Source organism: Polypterus senegalus, chromosome 8 (assembly GCF_016835505.1).
Source record: "Polypterus senegalus isolate Bchr_013 chromosome 8, ASM1683550v1, whole genome shotgun sequence".
Classification (NCBI taxonomy): domain Eukaryota; kingdom Metazoa; phylum Chordata; class Cladistia; order Polypteriformes; family Polypteridae; genus Polypterus; species Polypterus senegalus.
Window position 1 is genome coordinate 130,730,328 of NC_053161.1, and position 22,902 is coordinate 130,753,229.

Below are 22,902 nucleotides of genomic sequence, written 5' to 3' on the forward strand. Positions count from 1 at the left end.
CTCTCTGTATTGTTGAAACGGAGATGAAATAACCATTTATTAAAAATGTTACAAAAAACCACATGCTTTCAAAGGGTGTCCTAATGTTTTCACATGACTGTATACTATTGGTTAGGGGTGCTATTCACATGTTATTTGAGTTTTGAATTACTGCTGTTGCTTCCTTCAGTTGCACACTCTCAGCACAGCACAAAGCAAAAAAATTAGCATAATATTAATAAATACCAAGAAATTAAAAAACATGTCAGCTTAATTATCTTTTTTATGTTCAATCAAATCTTTCAAGACATTTTTGAGATTTTGGGGTATTTAGTTTTTTAATGTTGGGGGATTTACCACCAAATACTGATATTCAGGTCAAAGTAACCCTCATCAAAAATTTTTAATTATGTTATTCACTTTTTTAAGTTGTGTGCTGATCTAAAATATATGCTAAAGCTATCTTTGACCACTCATTTGGTGAGTAAAAGCATCAAATGCAGACATTATAAAATTAACAATGAAAAATATGAAGGATGTTCAAAAAATTTCCTCACTTTTATATTTATGTTGGAAACGGTGAAGGCGGGAGGAGTAGTAATTGGGCATTAAAAAGCTGGTATGACACTGGAAAAATTGTATCACAAACAAAGGTCTCAAAAAAATGATCGCATTAGCACAAACAAATGGAAATTATTACTTAGTGAGATAACAGAACAGTGATTTAAACTTTAAGTCAGAGACTTGTAGATCTTCTAATTCTTGTTGACATCAGGGAAAAGTAGTGTTTCTTTCCAATGAAGAGGCGTATCCGTGAGAATTAAAAGATGTGTTGTTTGATGAAAGTGAATCCCACTAGAGAAAATTTCTAGCCCTGCGAGATAAGACTTTATGCAAAGAGATTTGGAAAAGTCCTGCCCACATCTAAAACATTTACAATGACGCACACAGTTCAATCATTTCTCATTTGTGTGAATGTATTGTCAGACACAGTTTGTGTAGAGAGAAAGATTCACCCACGGGCAGTTATACGTTGCATTGTCACAATGTAATTTCACACACTGAATCAAAATTCAATACAATATTGACAAAAAGGTAAAAGTGAAAACAGATTGAATATATGGACATAGGTAATACGACAAAAGTATGTAGATATTATTTGGCTTTAAACTTTAAGTCGGAGACTTGTAGATCATCTAATTCGTGTTGCCATCAGGGAAAAGTAGTGTTTCTTCCCAATGAAGAGACCTATCCACGAGAATTAAAACTTTTGTTGCTTGGTGAAAGTGAAATCCACATATGCAAGTGGCAGAGACGCGAAGTTGCTGGCGCATAGCGCAAGCAGCGGGGTTGGTGAGCGAAGCGAGCAGGGGGCGTACATTTGTAAACATATTGCATTGTATTTTGCATTACAGTTTATAATGGTAATACATTTGTAAAATAAATATATAAATGCAAAGTTAAAATGTTTAGCTGTTAGATACTCTCTACCATGGAATAAAGTGCTTTTTGTCCCACTATCATTAATTCTGTTATCTGAACATGTTAACTAGCAGAAAATATGTCTAAATTTTGAATCATTTAAATTCTTCCTGAGAAATATACATGCTGAAAATCTTTAAAACAAGGAATAATGGTGTCGCAGGAAGACAACAGTTGTGTTTATAAAGTACAGTATGTAAGACGAGTTACACTGTTTTCTTCTGGGAGTAAGTACTGGGAGGTGGGGTGCATCATACAGTATAACTAATAAAACAGATCATAAAAAATACAATCTAAATTTATGTAGGCGTTCGTCAACAACATTACTCATAAACTAACAGTTTGTCCTTTTCATTAAAAATAATACTTCACTAGGTCTTCGATTCCAGGCATCAGTGCCTTTGGTCAGTACTTAATTACATTTTATTAGATTTAATCCTGGCATTCCTGTTTTCACTGAGGCAGTCTTTGTTTTTATGTTTACTTTCATGGTATTTTATTGTTTCAAATTTATCTATCCAACAGACCATTGTGAAACTCGTCTATTCCAATACCAGGTCATGAGGGCTAGAGCCTGTGAGAGGGGCATCAAGCCACGGCAGGAATAAATAGCAGGTCAGTCAACATTTAATGTTTCTTCTTAATAACATGCAATGTTAACTGCAGAAATAAAAGCTGGTGTTTCATGTTAAATGGTATAAAAGGTATAAAGCAAATATATAAAAAAAGTTTTAGAAACTGCCATTTAGTTTAACAACTGTTCATATGATAAATAACATGAGAATACTATGAATGCAAAAGGATTAGCTATAATGCATTATGGAAAATGATGAACATTCCTAAACTTTAATCATATGTATTCCATGCAGCATATTTATATTTTGCATTTGCAGAATGACAGCTGTAAGTATACAGTATTTGCACCATTTCTGCAAAAGGTCCTGCCAATCATTATCTTACCAAGAAATAGTCAGATATTTGTCTAAATTGCTTTAAGGGGCATGGAAGGATGCCATATTGTGTTCAAAGAGTATAGCCTACCGTGTCTTAGGGATATAGTAGATTTAGGTGTAGAAAAGTTACAAGATTAGTAGAAAAACTGGGGAAAAGTAAAGTTTATGCTACTGTAGGTGACAAATGTAAGCACAAATAATATATTTCTCTGTCTAATGGAGTATAATAATTCCTTCACTTGAGACCTCATATGACATTATCATAAAAACACACATACCATACATATGCACATTAAAAAAAGCAACATAGGAAAATACTTGATTAGACATTTACATAAGTTAAAGGTTTGGAGCTAAAATGGTTTTAAAAAGTGTAATTTTTAATTGAAATTGGTATTAATTAGCCTTACATAATGATGAAAATGTGTTTAATTTAAGTGGATGTTGGCTTGTATATTGTTTTCAAATGACCCAGTTAATTGCCAGCAATGTACTCTGTGTTTATACAGTAGCTGTTTTACATCTGCAAATGACCTTTAGTTTGTTTGTATGGAAGTGACATAGCATATGTTCTCTTTACTCTAGAGTCAAAGATGAACTCAGTAGAAGTAATCAGTAAATTAAGCAAGCCAGCTGAAATCCCTGTCCGCCGACGCAAAGAGAGATGTGTGTGGCAAGATGAGCCAAATGTCTCTCTCCCTGTTTTCTTTCTCTGGCCTCTCAAAACACAAGGCAAGATCCTTGGATGTGGATTTTTTAGAGTGCAGTATGTTTTTAAAATCTCTCTTGTTCAGTGTCTACTTACAGTATGATATATTTCATTTTTTTCCAGATAAGCAGAAGAACTTGTTATGATGTATATACTGTCATTATAAATACATTTCTGCCATCCATCAAAACATGTAAAATATTCAGACCTGATTACCTGACTGTGAATACAGTTTCATATCATATTCATAACTCTGCAAGGTATTGATCCTTCAGTTCAGTAGCACATGCAACACAAAGTCTGGATTTAAAGCATGTCTTAGAAACTAATGAGGCATGATTACAAATCCATTTCAATATTTTAAGCAAGATTAACTACAACTGAATGTATGGCATACGGTATCTCGTGTGAATGGTACAGACATTTAGCACATGTACATTACTGTTTTTCTTGCTCATGTCCTGCTATTGTTGATCATCAGATTTATACTCAGTAAACGTTCCTTTAAATATATTTTAAATTATAAGTTCAGAAAATGAACAAGAAGATGCTGCAGGCAAAGGCATACTCAAAATAGTAAAAAGAAATTGTCAGCCTCAGGCTTAAAGAACTAAGGCTTGCATAATTTAAATATTCCAGTACTAACTGCTCATAGGGAAAATGTGTAGATCACAACCGTATATGAGGCCAACTCTCTAACCAGCACCTTAAAGAAATTATGGCACTGGTATAAAAAAATGATACAAGTACATAAATATAGTCCTTAAAACCTATATGCAATTTATAAATGTACACAGAATATTCTAAGCATGTATTTAAACACCCCTTCCTCCTAGATTTTCCATAATGTATTATGTTTAATTTTTTTATCTGAAATTTGCTACTATTAATTAACAAAAATACTATAATGTCAAAGCCAAATCCTATACATCATTCTAAATGCATTATAAATGATTTCCAAAATATTCTCTCTCTTGATTCACAATTTTGCATTTTTTTATTTCATTTTACTTTCCTTCCAATTTGCAAATTAAATTACTCTTATCTTACTGTTATGACATGTATTTTAATTTATTTTGGGCTCCTTGTTATTCTTACTGGTGTGTTTATTATTCTATGGGGACTTTATTGTCCCCCGTGCTTTTTGTTTGTTTTCATTTTGTCATCTTGAAACTTAATTAACATTTTATTAATGCTATATTTTTATTTTTGAGAAATTCCATTTTGCATTCATTTGCTTTCTATGGTATTGCTATGTAAGGCCAAGTATTAAGTGTACAGTATTTTGACATCACAGAGTAAAATGTATAAAGTTCAGTGCTGTGCACTTCTTGGTTTTCTACGATTGTGGGAAATGGATAATAACAAATCTTTTGCTTCTTTGCTTATTGAAACTTTGGTTTATGATCTTGTGTTCTGAATATTCTCAACAATGATTTAGAGCAAGGGTGGGCAGCGTCAGTCCTGGAGAAGTGGAGTGGCTGCAGATTTTCATTCTGACCCAATTGCTTAATTAGAAGCCAATCTTTATTTAATTTTATGGCTTGATAGTCTGAAATGTTAGGTTCTTATATTTTAGATTTTTTCCTTTCCAAGGATATCGTCCAAATTTTTTGAAACCAAAAATTGATAATTTTCAGTCACATTTTTCTCTTTCAGGTAGGCTGAAACATATTTAAGTGCCTCATGCAAATCATGCTTTTACTTCAGTCCCCAATAAGCAGTACAATATTTACCAAAATATAAACAAGGTTAATCAGAATCCTCATTAATTTTTTTAAATATGGTATTTTGGTAAGTTCTGCTATTGATATTAATGTTATGTGTACACAAATGTTTCGGTTAATAGAACCTGAACATAAATAATAAAGGCAGACCCTTTTAATGCCTAATTTGAACTGCGTAGATTTGCTAAATAATTATATGTTCAGCAAGACTGATGTTCTGGGTTATAGTAATATGCAATCCATAGATGTACCAATGCTGGTGATATTGATTGCAGCTTGCTTAGCTATTGCACCTTCCAAACTCTTTCTAGTCTCCCCAGTGTCCTGGTGCATTTACTTTTTATAGTTAAATAGTTAATGTAATGGACAATTAATGCAGATTTGCATGTGCAGTTGTCCTTTACGATAAATGAAGAACAACAGTGAATGTCATGTTGCATGTTAAAAACAATATATGTTTGGTTAATGCAGAAAAGAGAATTGCAATACATTTAATACCATCTTGACTGTGCATTTTTTAAATATCTACAATAAATCATGTAAAAAACTTTTGCGTTGAATTCTTGAATGTCACTTAAGATATATCTGTCACATTTTTTGGTGTCTTAAGCTTCTGTGGCAGCACAGATGATAAGAAAAAGCGCTGTTCTTGAATGTTTTGTTTTTCTAAAGTTATTTTAAATTGTTTATGAATTCTTTTTTTTCATTCAAGCAGATTTTTATAATTACAAGAGTACAGAAATCACTGATGATGTAATATATTCTGGTGCAATCAGAGTCTCAGTGTTTTCCATTACAATTCACTGTTAAAGCATAACCTTCCTTGATTTACACTCAGCGTTCTATATAATCTAATTTCCCATTAGCCTTTTATACACTGTCTGCTTACATTGACAAGTCTACTGGAGCCCAAACTATTTCTTCCAACTTGAATTTTTTTTACTTCTGGAATGTCCATTATGTCATTCTGTTTTAACATTTTTGCTTCCTTTGTGTCAGCTTTCACATTTTATTATGTTAAACTGAATTTGACATCCATCCATTATCCGACCTGCTATATCCTAACTACAGGGTCACGGGGGTCTGCTGGACCCAATCCCAGCCAACACAAGGCGCAAGGCAGGAAACAAACCCCACACAGGACGCCAACCCACTGCAGGGTGCACACACACACACATTAGGGACAATTTAGAATCGCCAATGCACCTAACCTGCATGTCTTTGGACTGTGGGAGGAAACTCACACAGACACGGGGAGAACATACCACACACACCACATACCACCATAGCTAATGAAATTTATCATTTTTATCTAGGTCCAACTCTAGTTATTGTACTGATTATATTCATGTTTGCCCTTCAAACTCAACAGTTAAACTGTGGTGACAGTTATGGATTCTTTTCTTATAGTCTCTGGATTTGGTTTTTGTTAAATATTATGGTTGTGAATTGTATTACTTGATTATGCAGCCTTGTTGAGTTAGGTCTGCATTTGTGTTTGACCGCCCAAAATTAAAATACATGATTAAAAAAATTAAGGTAATGTCAAATTAAATTAACAATCTAAGGGAAATAAAACTTTCATACAAATGTGAAATCAAAATACTGTATTCTTATACATCAAGCAAGTTATTTATATAACAATTATACATCAGATTCTGCATATCATAATCTTGATACCAGAAAAGTAACAATAATAAATTATTCATGTTCCCATAAGCTGTACAGTCCCTGATGAGCTTCACTTAGAATTTAGTATTGTTTACTTTAAAATAAAACAAATAATGATTCAGCAGAAACCTGAAAAACAATTGTGAAGAAATTAAATGTTATCTAAAGTATATTTACTGTACCTTATAAGCTCCTAGTGTAGGAAAGAATTATGTTTCCAAGTGAATAAGGAAATTTTGAATTCTTGAAATCCTGAATTCTTTTTCAGTGATTTAAAACATTCTGAGAGAGGAATATGCTGAAAACAAAAAAAAAAAAAAAATCAGTGAACACTTTTAAGAATGCTTATGTACTGAAGATTTTGCTTAATTTATTTTACACTTTTCTTGGCTGTTCATTAAATGTGAAATGCAAAACATAGAATATTACATTATTTTGACAGGTTTTGTTTACCTTTAAAAATATTATGTAAAGTACATGTATAGTATAGTGTAGTATAGACACACAATAGCAATAATAAATCGCTACATTACCACTGAAATTGGTTAATAACTTTAAATTAGATTCACATTCAGGTTCAGATTCCTTTTATTGTCATTGCACTTCGTACAACAAAATTGCAGCAATCCTAAGGTGCATTCACATATAATGGATATAATTAAATTACAATGCAGTACAATAATTAAATTTTGCACTTAGGTATAAAGCACATATGAACTGAGTGCAATATAGAAATAGTTAAATAGTATAACTTGCAAAGAATGTAAACATGTAGTGCAAGAGGGACTATTATTATATTGTTCATTGTCAATCATTGTAAATGTTTAGCAGTATTCATTTCTCATATGGCTCTGGGGTAGAAACTGCTCTTAAATCTGTTTGTCCACGATTGGATGGACCTGAACCTACCACAGGGCAGCAACTCAAACAGGTTGTTGTTCAGGATGGGAAAGGTCTTTTATGATGTTGGCTGCTCTGTTGAGACAATGAGAGCTGAAGAGTTCCTCCAAAGAGGGCAGTGTACAGCCCATAAATTCTAGGCAGTGTTTATGATGCCCTGAAGGGCTCTCCTGCGTGCCAGTGATCTTCTGCTATACCATGTAGAAGTGAAGTGTGACAGAATACTCTCAATGCTGAAATCACAACAGCAGTTTCACCTTCAGGTGTTTTTTTCTGAGGATCCTCAGAAAGTAGAGTTTTTGCTGTGCCTTCTTGACTGCCACTGTGGTGTTTATGGCCTAGGAGATATCTTCTGCAACATGTATACCCAGAAACTTGAAGGCAGGAACTCATGCCACACAGTGGATCGTATTGTGCCTCTGGAAGTCTATTATAAGATATTTTGGTAGAGTTCAGGGCAAGGTTGTTCTTAGTGCACCATGTAGTCAGTATTTGGACCTCATCCCTATAGGCTGTCTTGTCTCCTCCCGAGATGAGTCCAATCACAGTCGTGTCATCTGCAAACTTAATGATGGTATTGGTGGAATGAGAGAGTACACAGTCATAGGTATGGAACACATATAGTAGTGGGCTCAACACTGAGCTTTGTGGGACACTGGTGTTGATTGTGAGGGTGGAGGAGAAGGGCCTAATCTGAAGGCAATTATTCAGAATATCTTTGATCCAGTGGCAGACAGATTGTAAAAGTACTAAGCTAGTGAGCTTTGTGACCAGTTTCTCTGGGATAACTGAGTTAAAAGTTAAGGTGAAGTATATGAAGAGCATCCTCACATAGCTTCCCTGCTGTTCAAGATGGGAAAGTGCAGTATGCAATGCTGTGGAGATGGCATCTTCTGTGGACCTGTTTGTTCTATAAGCATATTAGTATGAATCCACTGTGTCTGGGAGGATGGTTTTAATGTGTTGTAGAACCAGTTGTTCGAAACACTTCATAATAAGCGGAGTGAGTGGCACTGGACGGTAGTCATTGAGGCTGCTGATGATAGTTTTTTTTGGCAGCAGAATGATCATAGTAGAATCCAGGCAAGATGGAATGATGGACTTAGACAGGGACAGACTTAAGAACTTTGTGAAGACCCGAGAGAGTTGATCTGTGCACATTCTTTCAGCATCCGTCCTATCACTTCATCAGGACTGGCAGCCTTTCATGAATTGACTGTTCTGAGCTCCTGCCTCACATCATGCTCTTACACTGGTTGCAGAGGGTTGATGTGGGTAAGGTGTGACTGCTGAGGTCTATCTGTGAGGTTGCAGGTTCACTCCAGATTCCTTCATCACATATGTAACCTCTCGAACCCAACACAGTCGATATTTATGACTGAACTAAGTTGACTAAATGGGACATATCTCACATGAAGCAAGGGGATGGTGGAAAAGTGCAAAGATGCTTTTATTAAAAGAATCAAAACAAACCAAAAATAGTGTCCATAGTGCAGTGTTCCAAATGTCCATAAATAATCCATAAAAAAATCAAGTGAAGAGTAGGGGATAAATACCATAAAAATAAATCATAAAATAGAGGTTAAAGTGCAAAGACTCCTTCCAGTCTCAGCCCACCTCCATCTTCAGCTCCCCCAACTCACCTACACTAGCACCGCTGGCAGAGACTCAGCAGCCACAACTTGGCTGCCTTCCTTCGTGCTCCCACAGTCATACCTCAAATGCATAGAAAGGTCCTTTACTATGTTCGCCCCACTCCGTGTCGTTATTCAGAGGGGCGAACCAGCCCCAAAAACATCAAAGCCTAAACTCCTTCACAGGGCCCCAGTTCATGCTACAATTCTTTACTAGGTGGCCAGATCGTCCTCCCAAGATTGCCATTTAGTCATCTTTTCCTCACTTCTGTGCTGGCCCGTACTTATATGGTTCCATGGGCGCAGCATCTTAACCACGCACCACAGAAATTCAATGAAGCAACTGAGAATAAGATCACCCTCATGTGCAGGTGTGACTTGCCCCAATCACCTCATTAACTCCCCGCGGTCATGTGATGGAGACTGCTATTTGGAGTATTTAAAACTCTCCATTCTTTTGAAGCCACAAACGCGTTATATCACATTATCTGCTGGGGCCTAGATGTGACTGTCTCTGTTGTTTCCAGCTCAAAATGGGTAAAGAAATAATTCAGTTCCTTTGTCGTCAAGATGACTACATCAACAGCCATGTGCTCACTGGTTTTGTGGTTGGTGATGTGCTGGATGGATGCCTTGTGTGAACGCGGCCCGGACACAGACAGCCGGACATGTTGTTTTTCACCACCACACGTTTATTTTTACAACTATTTACAAGTTCAATGTCACTCAGACTCAGTCCGTGCACAACAAAACCCCAACACACAGTCCTGGCCACTCAATGCCTTCTTCTCCGCGCCACCACCACACTCCTCGTCCTTCTTCTACCCGACTCCAGCCCTGAATGAAGGGAGACGGCCCGTTTTATATATGCTCCCAGATGAGCTCCAGGTGGTTCCCGGCATTCCCCTCTGGACACGCCCCCAGTGGGCCGGAAATGCCGGCTGTTCTCCCGGAAGCTCTCCGGGTGCCTCTTCTTCTTCCCCGCAGCACTTTCTGGTGTGGCGGAAGTGCTGAGGTCCAGGGTCCCCAAGGCATTGGGGCACCCCCTGGCGGTGACCACGGGTCCCTACAGGGCTGGGCTTCCAAGCCCCCTACCCGCGGCCCCCAACGCAACCAGGATGGTGGCACCCACGTGATCCCAGATGGGCGCACGCCCACTTCCAGTCCTTCAAGGTGTCCCGGCCGGGTCGTCGCCCCTGGCATCCTCGACACTTTCCAATTCCAATTGTTTAGGAAACCGACATCCTTCTTCTTGCAGTAACCCTGTAGCCAGTTGTTTAATCCTGTCGCTGTGCGTCACTGTTGGCAAAGTGGCCCTCAATCTTCCTTTTTTAGGCCGTTTTAACCTCTCAGAAGACTCTCTTTAGGTTGGCTCTGGTCGTGCTGTAAAGAGCTTTGTTGCCAGACCTGAAGGCTATATTACAGTGCTTGAGGAAAGATCTGACCTCCTTTTCTATCCAGGGCTTCTGGTTGGGGTACACATGAAAGTGTTTGTTGGCAGTAACATTTTCAATAGTTTTTAATGTAGCAGAATACAGTTGATGTGCACACTTCCAAATCCTAATCCTCAAGAATGTCCTATTTAGTCCTTTCAGAGCAATCCTGAAGCTGTAGGGATACTCCATGTTTTAACAATGTTTGTGGTGATTTGTTCTTTCTTTCTGAGGGGAATGTATGCTGGAGTCTAAAAGTTAGATAAATGATCTGACTGGCCTAAATGAGGCAAATGTTTTGTCCTATAACATTTTTGATATTTGAGTAAGCATTGTCTAGTGTGTTTTTCCCCTGGTTGCACAATTGATGTGTTGATGAAATTTAGGGAGAACTATTTTTAAGCCTGTGTGGTTGAAATCACCATCTATAATATGAACAGTTTCAGGATAAGTGTTTTGCTGCAAATTAATGGTATCAAGCCAGTAACCTAGAACTCCATCAGCTTTAGCATTCTGTGGAATGTAAACAGTTGTAACTATGACAATTGTATACTCCCAAGGTAAGTAAAAGGGCCTGCATTTGATTGTAAAAAAATCAAAACAGCAGTGATTGCCTGTGATCTTCATGTTTGGTACACCAGCTATTATGTATGTAAATGTAAACGTAAAAGTCCCTGTCTTTACTTTTAGTAGAGTCATTGTTCCTAGAGCATAGAGTAATGAAAAGCTTTATATGATTGAATGAAGATTTTGAAATCAGTCCTAATTTGACCTAAGGATAGGAGCAATTTGGCTATAGGTCTTTATATTAGTACTGTTTGTTGACATGATCTTGAATGAATTGAAGGCCACAAATGTACAGGGTTCTACAAATTAAGCATTGTTACTACATCAATTTACTGTATAAAGATATATATATATATATATATATATATATATATATATATATATATATATATATATATATATATATATATATATATATATATATATACTGCAACCAAAATGATAAACAAAAAATAACATTCTAATACTTTTTGTGAAAAGCTATTACACACAGCAGTCCAAATTGTTATATTATGAGATGAGATATGGTGTAAGCAGTGTAGATAGTTATTCTGTTAAGTACGGTGCAGACAATAAAACAGTACCATCATTTTAAAGCTGAGATAATATTGGTCTAAGTCACCATACACAAGTCAAATATTGGATAATGTAGTTTCTCTGCCAGTGATGGAACAAGGCAATGACAGAAAGGAAACACAGACCAAGAGATGAATGACCCAAAAAATCTAAATATAAAGTTAAAATTACTAAAGCCCTAAATACCAGACACAAGAAGAGTCAAGAAAACAAAGCCAAAGTTTTCAAATAGCCACACATTTACTAGTAAAAGTACAAGACAGTTTTTGAGTTTAGTGGTGGCCTAGAAGATCACACCTCAACCCATGGCAACAAACTGCAAAATTGAGGTGCCAGTTAAAACAGAATGGCAGTGTGTAATTACATGAAATATTATTGGGACCCTAAAATAAACTTAAATCCATAAAATAACCAAGGGATTGAATTCTTTGTTCTCATAAACCTCAGAAGAGAAGAAAAAACTATTAAAATTAATTGAAAAATGCCAAAGAAGAAGGCAAAAATCATAACAATAGTTTGGTTTGACTCCATTGCATTTTGGAAATTAGAACCTTTTAAAAATTGCAACTGAAGTGATAACTAGACGGTAAAGTACTTCATCATTTCTTCCAGAGTGTTGGCAGTCACAGTCTGATGATGTTTCATATATAATATGATACACTTTTAGCCAAGAAAGACTCTGAATTATGGCTAATGAGTGATTTGATAAGTCCAAATGAATGACAAAATGCAAAAGGATGAGGAGATGAAGAATGGTTTGGATGGAAAAAGTAGAGTAGAAAAGATGTTAAAGCGATCCAGAAATGTGATGAGTCCAAATGAAGGACAAAATGTAAATGGGCAGAGCACAACGAATTTACATGTGCTGCAACTGAATTGTTTGGATGGAAAACAGCAAGCTGGAAAAGACAATAAAGGTACTGTACCAGGAGATGGAAAAGCAAAAATAATTAGTCAAAGAACAGGCCAAGGCCAAAGTTGAAAGTCAAAAGCTCACAAAACAATACTCAAAACATAATCCAAAAAACTGGTCATAAGGAATGTTGAGCAATAATGATATAAAAAGAAATTACTAATAAACACTGTTTTATGCTGACAATTTCAGGCACTGTATGGTGAATTACATGTTGGGCAACCAAGCAAAGCATGCTTAAACAAAATGTTGTTGCCCATGAGAAAAAAAAAACACAAAATGACTTTGCCCATACAAATTCAAAGTAGTATTTCAAAATTAATAATTCATAAAATGTACAAATCCAAATCAGGAATCCCAGGTAACTATGACACTCCAATTTTGATCTCAGAGGATGATGGTGTCACTTTTCAAGAAGCACTGTTTGATTTACCATCAAAATTCTCCTAAACTAAACTGTGTTACTGTGTATTTTGTTTGTGTGTTATCATTTGACTACTAGTTTTTGCATTGTGGTGTTTTTGTACTCACTAGTTGCTAGACTGGTACTCATGCTTACTGCATAGGGTCAGTTAAGTAAATCTTTGCAGACTCTTCAATAAGGCTACTTGAACAAGCTTCTTTTTTCAAGCTGACCACATGCCATATGACTGGTAAGTCTTCCCCTCATCTTCTACTACGAAACCTTCAGAAGATTATATTTTTTTGCTGTTTATCCCTTCTGAGTCCTGATACCTGTATGACATATAGGCTAAATTTCAGTAGTATATTAGATCTCCCCATAATATATACAGACATTATTTTATATAATATACATTTTAATGGTTTTATAAGGATAGTGCAGAGGTCTGGTTAGGTCAGGTTGGGGACTATGCTCTGGCACATCACGTTGCCACACCCACCACACGTCAAAACAGCTCAGGATCATGGTTAGCAACCCCCCAGGCAGACACAAGGTCCAGTCCCACCCTCTGGAAATGACCATCTATCTGCTGCAGCCAGGTGTTACATGGGCATCCCCTTGGCCTGGTTCAGCCACTGTCCTGTGAGCCAGATCACCCTCAGGGAATTGTACCACATGGCCGTAGTGCCATAACTGATGCTCCCTCACAATGCAGGTAATGTACCTCATTCAGGACTCCATGAGCTATCGCTCATTAAACACAAAGTAAAACCAGCGGTATCCAAGGATTCTCTGAAGAGACACAGAACAGAAGGAGTCCAGTCTTCGTCTCAGGTCACTGGATAGCATCCATGTCTCGCTAACAATCTAGCAAGACAGGAAGCACCAGGACTTTAAAGACTTGGACCTTCGTCCATTTGCATAGATATCGGGAGCACTACACACCCCTTTCCAGTGACCTCATGATCCCTCCATGCTCTCCCAATCCGTCTACTGACCTCACTGGAAGAGTCACCAGAGACATGAATGTCACTGCCAAGGTAAGTGAACCTCTCAACAAGGTCGACACTCTCTCCACAAACAGACACACTGCTGATGGCTGTGCCCAAGAGATCATTAAAGGCCTGGATCTTGGTTTTTAATAAGGACACACTCGCAAGACCAAAAATTCAGACTCCTCACTAAGTCTCTCAAGACCCCCGATCAGAGCCAAATTAATTAATTAAATTAATGTTTAGGGGCACTGTTTAATTAACATCAATGAGAAAAAAAAATAAACAATGGATTGCTTGAGCAATTAATTTTATCAGTGCTATTAGAGTTTTAATTTTATTTACTATGATGAAAGAGAAAGCCTGCTTATAGACATAAAAAGCACATAAAGACAAACACCCTGCACATTATCAAACATCAGCACACCAAGAACACATTTGTATTCATTAACCAGCAAACATCAATACATTTTATAATTTTCTTTCATGTTTCTTTCTTATTTTATCAAGAACTGTAGCAAATCAATTTAAAAATTGTAAAATATATATTCCAATTACTTTATGAACATTTTGCTTACAAATAGAAAGAGTAGAGTGCTGCTAATGTAACTCGCATGGAAATACACAAGTGACAAAATTAGATCTAGTCTAAAAAATGCATCTAGTTTTTTACTATTTTAAACGCGTCTAATTCTATAGTAATAAAATATAACTTATTTCTCTTGTGGCTTTGCCTTTAAGTTAAAGTTTTTATGACTTGTGTATTTTTTGCAGAAAGACTCATGTCATAAGCAGTCATTTATGTTTAGTTAAAAGCATTCTGAACATTTAGAACTAATTCATTTATAAAATTGCATGTCAAAGCCCCAAATAACAACCTTTAACGCACATCCTTTAGTTTTCAGTTGTTAATAGCGATTGACGTCACAGCACACTGTCACTTAATGATTTTGACAGCATGTGATTGACCTTCACTGTTTTCAAATGACAATCCGTATCCGCATCAAAACAACTTCATTGTGCTGTTTATAAAGGTGTCAGTGCCAGCCTCTCAACAAAAGATATGCACTATGAATATATTAGAGACAGAAGATCCAGAACTGCATTTTAAAGTTTCCCTCTCACTGACAAGCAGCCTGTAAATAGAGCAAAGTTTCACTGCCTGCTCAATTGTCTATAGTTTTTTTTTGCTTATGAAACTGAATTTATTTCTTTCAGTTATATCTCTCTTTTGACTTTTTCTGCCAGAATTTATTTTCAGAAGGCACCACATGTATTAAAAACCATAGTAATATTAAAACAGCTTTACCTTTCCCAGAGAATCCATTTTCAGTAATGAGCAAAACAGCACTGAGACAGCTGTTATGCATCCTTGTAGCAATAGAAGGAATAAAGTAGCTTTGTTTCCAGAAGGCTTACAGTTATGCTGAACCTATAGCTAGGATCCACCCAATCCCCAAAGCTTTCATCATTAATATTTTATGAAGCTAATATTGGCCTGCCCTATTGCAAAGAACAATTTATCTAACATTTAAACAAGCAACCTCCGTTTCAGGTCTGCGTGAGAAGAAGAGGGATGGATATCTGAGATGCAGAGTTGCTTAGAAAGGAACACAGCTTTTCCTCTGAAATATCAAATACTGCTGAGCTAATCTATGAAAAATTAAGCATGGGTTTTCTAATACATTCCACCACAGAAACTGCATGTCACAGAGATAATTGATCATTTGAGAAAGAGCTACATTTTAAAGAAAACTCACCCCACCATTCTTACTAATTGTTAAATGTGTTATTTTTGAGAATGTATTGAATGTAATGTTCCATAGCTTGTAAAATGCTTTTATTTCTCAGAGTGCTTCATACTTACACTGCTATTGATATGGTAGAATTAAATAATAAGGTGATACTCCACAAGGATTGTGTGATAGCTTTCAGTATTAATGCATGTTGTTAATGATTAGATGTAGCTGTACAGTAGCTGTAATTTCATAGACCTAATTATAAATCATCTGGCTTTTTAAAGATAAATAAGGGGCTAACACAGTTAACAGCTTCTGTCTTACTAAAAGACTATCTAGCCCAGACATTTCAATTACAAGACAATAAAAATATATATTATATAGTATAATATATTAAGTATTTAATGGCAGTAATATAATTTGCCATTTACCATTGCAGAAAGGCTTGAGGTGGATGCTTTATATGTTTTTGGGGAGTTATAACAATCAAGTGATTTTATATTCATTTATGCTTTTTTATTTTAGCTTTCAATCTTCCTCATAAACTGGTCACAAGTTTAATGTCAATTAGCACATGTACAATCTATATATGAAGAAATATATATATATATATATATATATATATATATATATATATATATATATATATATATATATATATATATATATATATATATATATATATATATATATATATATATATATATATATATATATATATACACATACATGGGCGGCATGGTGGCGCAGTGGTAGCGCTGCTGTCTTGCAGTTAGAAGACCTGGGTTCACTTCCCGGGTCCTCCCTGCGTGGAGTTTGCATGTTCTCCCTGTGTCTGCGTGGTTTCCTCCGGGTGCTCCGGTTTCCTCCCACAGACCAAAGACATGCAGGTTAGGTGCATTGGCGATTCTAAATTGCCCCTAGTGGGTGTGTGTGCCCTGTGGTGGGCTGGCGCCCAGCCCAGGGTTTATTTCCTGCCTTGCGTCTTGTATTGGCTGGGATTGGCTCCAGCAGACACCCCGTGACCCTGTAGTTAGGATATAGCGGGTTGGATAATGGATTGATGATTAATAGATTGATTGATTAAACAGTATTACCAGGCTTTGTTAGCAAAAGAAAACATTCACCCACATTATTTCTCTCTCTAGCCCACTAGAGTACATTGAGTGCATTATAAACCATTATATGTTTGAAGGTGCTTCATCATTTGATGTCTTAATCTTTCTTTATAATTTTCATCTGAGCTAAAAAAATCTGCATTTAGATTAAAGATTTCTTTTAATTGTTGTCTATTTTAGAGATCACCAGTATTCTTTTATAATTACAGTCCTTCAGTTTGTCATCAATAAACCAAATGAGCGAAGCCCTCACTCCTTAAATCTTCTGCATTGTTAGCATCTTTGAATTAAAAGAATGTAAAAAGGTACTATTTCACTGATAGAGTTTTCTTTTTTATTAAGTTTCTCCTGTTAGCTTAAAGGTTATTTGATAGAACTCAGTTCATACATCATTAATAGTGATGAGCGAACTCCATGCTGTTTGCTTCGCCTCAAGTTCAGAGAAATCAAGAAAGCATTCTCAAGTATCGCCAAACTCAGCGAAATGCATTGAAGTCAATGGGGATGAACTAAATGAACTAGATTTGACTGGGTTATAATGGTATAATCATCTTTAAAGTGTTCCTGAGGGGTAGGGAAACATCTGCCAACTATACTGGACTGATTATTTTGGCCAAAAAGGTTACCTGAGCTGTGCGGCAGCAGTGCCAACCACTGAACCACCGTGCCTTTGTCAGATCAGAGACACGCAAATGTAAATTTAATCAAAACAAAGCAGAAATACCAAAATTGTGGTCAACAGTCAAAAAAAATACCTAGGCCATTTTATGTTGATTTATGAGAGAAACTATTGCTTTCTGTGCTTTTCAGAAAGTTTAATTTTTTGGAAATATATTTAGCCCTGGAAGAAAAGAAAAAAATCAGCCCTAAAAGTGTTAAAGGCAGAAAATTCAAAGTGGAGTGTCATGATTGAAGGGGATGGCTCATTCTATTTTTTGAAGTTGTGCTGAAGGCTCTCCAAACTGTCTGTGCTGATGCTTTGCACTTTTTCTTCTATAAAAAAGATAAAAACATGTTGTAAATAGTAATAAATCTTTTGTTATTATTATTATTTCATAGCATCTCCTGTGCTTGGAGGAGTTGCGAGTGGCGTCAGGCTCTGTCAAGGTTTGTTTTTTATCTCCATGTAGCTAATTACAGGCAGGCACCTCCTTCTCTTATACTGACATGGAACTAAAACATTGACCTGTACATTTGGTGAGAGATAACCTGTTGTTTATGCTGTGCATGTTTCATAAACATAAAATTAGAGAACCTGCATTATTTGCTTATCTGTTAAGCTCCTTAAATTAAGTTCACCTACTATACCCGGTATTAATATGCCTGTATAGCTTTACATTTTATAGCATTTGATTTTATGGAAAATGTAAAAAAACTATGGGCGGCACGGTGGCACAGTGGTAGCGCTGCTGCCTCACAGTTAGGGGACCCGGGTTCGCTTCCCGGGTCCTCCCTGTGTGGAGTTTGCATGTTCTGCGCGTGTCTGCGTGGGTTTCCTCCCACAGTCCAGAGACATGCGGTTAGGTGGATTGGCGATTCTAAATTGGCCCTAGTGTGTGCTTGGTGTGTGGGTGTGTTTGTGTGTGTCCTGCGGTGGGTTGGCACCCTGCCCAGGATTGGTTCCTGCTGGCTGGGATTGGCTCCAGCAGACCCCCGTGACCCTGTATTCGGATTCAGCGGGTTAGAAAATGGATGGATGGATATAAAAAAACTGGTATGAATACTGATGCTATAGTAGTTCACCAGCTGCCTTAGCACCTTTGGTTTCCATGAAGTCTTCATGTTCTGTTCATATCTGTATGAGTTTTCTTTGCTAACCCAGAGTTTCTCCTAGTGTTCAAATTTGCAGTGTGTCAGCCAGTAGACTAGCGATACTAACTGTGAGTATGATCATGTGCTCTTCATAGTTCCAACAACTGCATGACTAAGCCTCCGTGAAATCAAAGAAGAAAGAACATAGTCTGAGATGTGCAAGGTTCATAACCAGTCTGTAATGCAAACGATCAACATTATGTATCTGTGTTTCGTCCCATACAATGTTGGTTGTTACGGATCCTGGTATGCCACACTGGCCTTGCAAAGCATTATGGGACACTGAAAAATAAAGTTCTCCTATACCAGCTGAATTAGCAGTAAATTGACAAACAAGGGCAAATGTAAACAAAGCAACTTTGCTGAGAATCCCACTTTGGTGAAATTCTAACACTAATCATTATATTCCTTCCCCTACCCTTATTTTCTGTCAAAATATTTTCTGTCAGACTGCACATTATAAAGCCTAATTATCAACAATTAAAATTAAAGTTACTCAGTAGGCTTTCTCCTACTCCATTTAAGCACCATTTCATAGGTCTGGAATCCATCCACAATTTCACTTTACAATTTTCCAATTGGTGTTCTTGGTATTTTTTTCTACAATTCAGTTCCAAGCCCTTTTTAATCCTTCTAGACTTATGTATTCTACTCCTTATTCTCTTTTCTTTCTATTAAAATTCTGTTACTACATAAAAGTCTATTTATTTTACATCTGTCATCCCTACATCTTAAATCACTGGAGCACTACATTTCTAGGTAGTCTCACTGCTAAACTTTTCATCCTGAGTTTGTGGAGAGTGATAACTATCAAATGTAGTGAGCAAAACAATTCATGCAAAATTGCATGTTCAGTGCTTTAAAAACAATTTGTGCAATAAATTGGAAAGAGGGTTGCCTGCAAGTCTCCAGAATGATACTGGCTTGGATCAGCTTATAAGAAATAGGCCAAATAAGTGGTGCAAGGAGGAACCAGTAAATGTGTAGGTACGAAATGCAGGAGGCAGATGAAAATGTGTGGAGCCGAATGGAAAGGACTGGAGCGGCAACATAGTAAGAGGCACAAGAAGAAGCACATAGCGATTTTGTACAACTTTGCATTGTGTGTGTGCATATTGTCACACACGTCCGCATGGGAAACAGCTTAAAGTCTTGAATGATTGTAATTCTCCTCTGAGAAACGAGGTGGCACTGCATAATAACAATCTCTCTTCTCCTTCCTCTGCAGAAAGGAAGATTGACAGTGGCACATCTCTGACATTACTTTCAGAGTCCATCTACGTGGACCTGCCTCTTCCTCCCAAAATGCAGAATAAACCGAAGAACCATTATCTTAGAAAGTGTGCCTGATACAGAAGTGGGAACGACTAATTTTTGCTTTGTTAACACTCATTTTTTTTGCATTTCAATGGTTTAATTATAAGAGGTTGGCTGCAAGGTACCTCAAAATATTCTCTTTGTCCTGTTTGTCTTTTACTATATACTGTATGTATAATATGCACATACATATATTTAAATAATCCAAATTATTACTTCCTTATGAAATGGTTAACATGTGGTAACAAGCATTTTTTTAATATCATGCTTTGCTGATCATCCGTGCCTCTAAAGAATAATTATATTTCAGATAATGTCTTTGTCATCCCCGTGGATAGGTCACACTTGTTCTCTCTATCCAGCTTTGCTAACAATGTTAGATGATCCAGGCAGTTAAGCCTCAATAGTTAAGGTTGCAACAAAGGCACTCTAGTTTTCTTAAACTATATTCATCATAGACATTTTTACTGGCACTGTAATATTTTCTCTCTCACAGGCAATATAATAGCAACTTAAAACAAGAATAAAATAAGCATTGTGAGCAGATCTTGACAGGAGAAATATTAAGCATCAGTTCGAGGTAAACATTTGCCCTGAATGGATGTAATTATTTTTCCTTTAATTTTTTTTTTTTTTTTGCTTGGCTACATGTTAGGTGAGTGCAGATATACATTGAAAAAAATAATTTTAATTAATTTGATTTTTTTTTTTACCATTTTAAAAACAAAGACAGCACCACAATTAGAGCAGTAAAATATTTGGTGTAGTTGGTTCTATTTTTTTTATTCTTTAGTAAAGTGTTCAATCATAGTAATCAACTAATTAACTTTAGGACCACACACTCACATCTGCACCAATGAGAAGATATGACAATAATGCCAGTTGTATGCATTGTTAAAATTTTTCTTCTCTGTGTAGGATTATCCAAATTTATATCTATAATGCTTCATGGAACTACTGTTCAGAAAACTATGCTATTTCTGCAAATCTGGGAAAAGTTCAGTAGAGATCCATTACAGCATCTCAGTCAATGCCCTAGCCTTTGAACACCCCACTCATCTTATGCAGCCAGTTATGCACAAACTCAGTCCTTAAGAAGGCAGTGTTTAATGTGAAATTGCCTCATAAAAAAAGAAACATATTTACAAAAACTTGGGCACATTGACTGATTTTTATGGCCCACATTTTGGTTGCACAGAGTTAGTGGAAGACAAGAGGATAGCCAAAGCATGACAAAGAACAAAGCAACAATGCCAGCATTGCACACATACATTGCTTACATTCACATAATGTTTGCATCATGTTTGCTACAAATGAGCACTGGCTGTTGACCACTGACAGGCTGATCCTCAGTTTGCTTCAGTAGATAGAAGAAGCCACACTGTTGCCACTGAACCTGCCACTTCCTGCTGCCTAATGTTACATAAATGACCTGCCTAGCATTTTTGATCCATTTAGCTGTTTCATTATGCATGGAGATTGTTGAATGAATGGAGGAAAAAAAAACTGATTAATATAAAACTGATTGATTGTGCTTACATATTTTATATGTACTTGAAAACAGTACAGCAAGGGATGGGAAAGTATAATGCACTTAAAAAACACGAAGGGCAGCACAGTGGCACATTGGTAATATTGCTGCCTCACTGTTTCAGAACCCTGGGTTCAAATGTTGCAAATGGTAATTGACTGTGTATATTTCCATGTTCTTCTTATGTTTGTGTAAGATGTTTTCCCCCTGTCGAAGTCAAGGGCATTCTGATAAGGTTGATGGGCATTTCTAAATTGGCCCCCATATGAGCGTGTCTGTTTGCGAGCTCCAACTCAGTGCCACATATTCCGAGATGGTCTCTTGACTCCTTGCAACACTAGCTTGGATTAAATGTTTCTGAGAATTTTAATATATTATACTATAAGAAAAATTATAGTTTTCCTGGCCTAAGGAAATTGATCCTTCCATTTTTTTTGTAACCACTACTGTATGTCCAATTCAGACTTGCAAGGCTAGGTTTCTTTCTGCAATCATTTTTTGTATTCACTATGTTCACGCTTGTGAGGCTGGATTCGATTCATGTATCACTGGTGCAAGACAGGAATCAGTCATAGACATGCAGGGCAATAGTCCTTCACAGTCATGTACTCACTCGTATGGAGCTGATTTAAAGAAGGAAAGCTCGGTCAGCGATTTGACATTCTCATCCTTTCTTTCTGGTTGTATAAATAATCAGGATGATTTGTGTCTGTATCACAAACGATGGTATTTGTTCAAAGTTTTATACCTATAATTTTTTTAAATCTGGATAATAATCTTTTATTCAGTTTTAAAACTTTGCACATCCATTTAGTGTTTTATACAGGTATCATTTATGTCATGCATGGTTTGTTGTTCATTCTAAATTTCTGTGAAGTGCTTTGAGCATAGGTTAAGGTACTCTATAAATAAAATGTATTATCATTATTATTATTATTATTATTAAGGGATCTGAACCCAGTCTCTTGGAGCTAACCGCTACACCACCACTACATTCTTGTGAAAAATAATATTGTACTTCATGCACATGCTGACAGAAGAGTAAATAACATTAGATTGCTTGGTAATGATGGTCTTTGGGTATGGTGGGTGCTGAATGCAATACAGTAGTGTCAGTTTTTATGAATAAAATTTTATATTTAATCATAATCATATCAAAAGAAATAAGATCACAAGATTTATTTAACAACCGTACCTATCAAAGTAGACAGTTCCAGCTAAATAATGGGTCACAATGGCAGTGAGTTGAAGTACATAATTTATTAGAAATGCCACGTAGTATTGCTACAAAGCAAGTTAAAACTTGTGTCACACAAAACTGCATCAGCTTTGTTTTTCAAGTCTCTTGTAATATTCCATCAGATTTGCTGTCTACATTTGCACATATATTGAAATCCAAAACATTTTCTAAAGGATTGTTTTTCTAATTCCTGAGTTATTTATTCT

General features: G+C 36.3%; 1 protein-coding gene across 5 annotated transcripts in view; it reads right to left on the bottom strand.

Moving 5' to 3' along the window:
• The window catches only part of mgat4c (mgat4 family member C), an 817,959-nt gene that overhangs the window by 140,517 nt on the left and 654,540 nt on the right, over positions 1 to 22,902 (bottom strand). For 4 of the 5 annotated variants that reach the window (XM_039761776.1, XM_039761773.1, XM_039761774.1 and 1 more), the window contains one exon: positions 6,704 to 6,819. The gene's annotated coding sequence lies outside the window, so the exon portion shown is untranslated. Of the gene's footprint in view, positions 1 to 6,703; positions 6,820 to 15,248; positions 15,291 to 22,902 lie in introns of those variants that run through there. The other variant, XM_039761777.1, reaches the window with a different exon arrangement.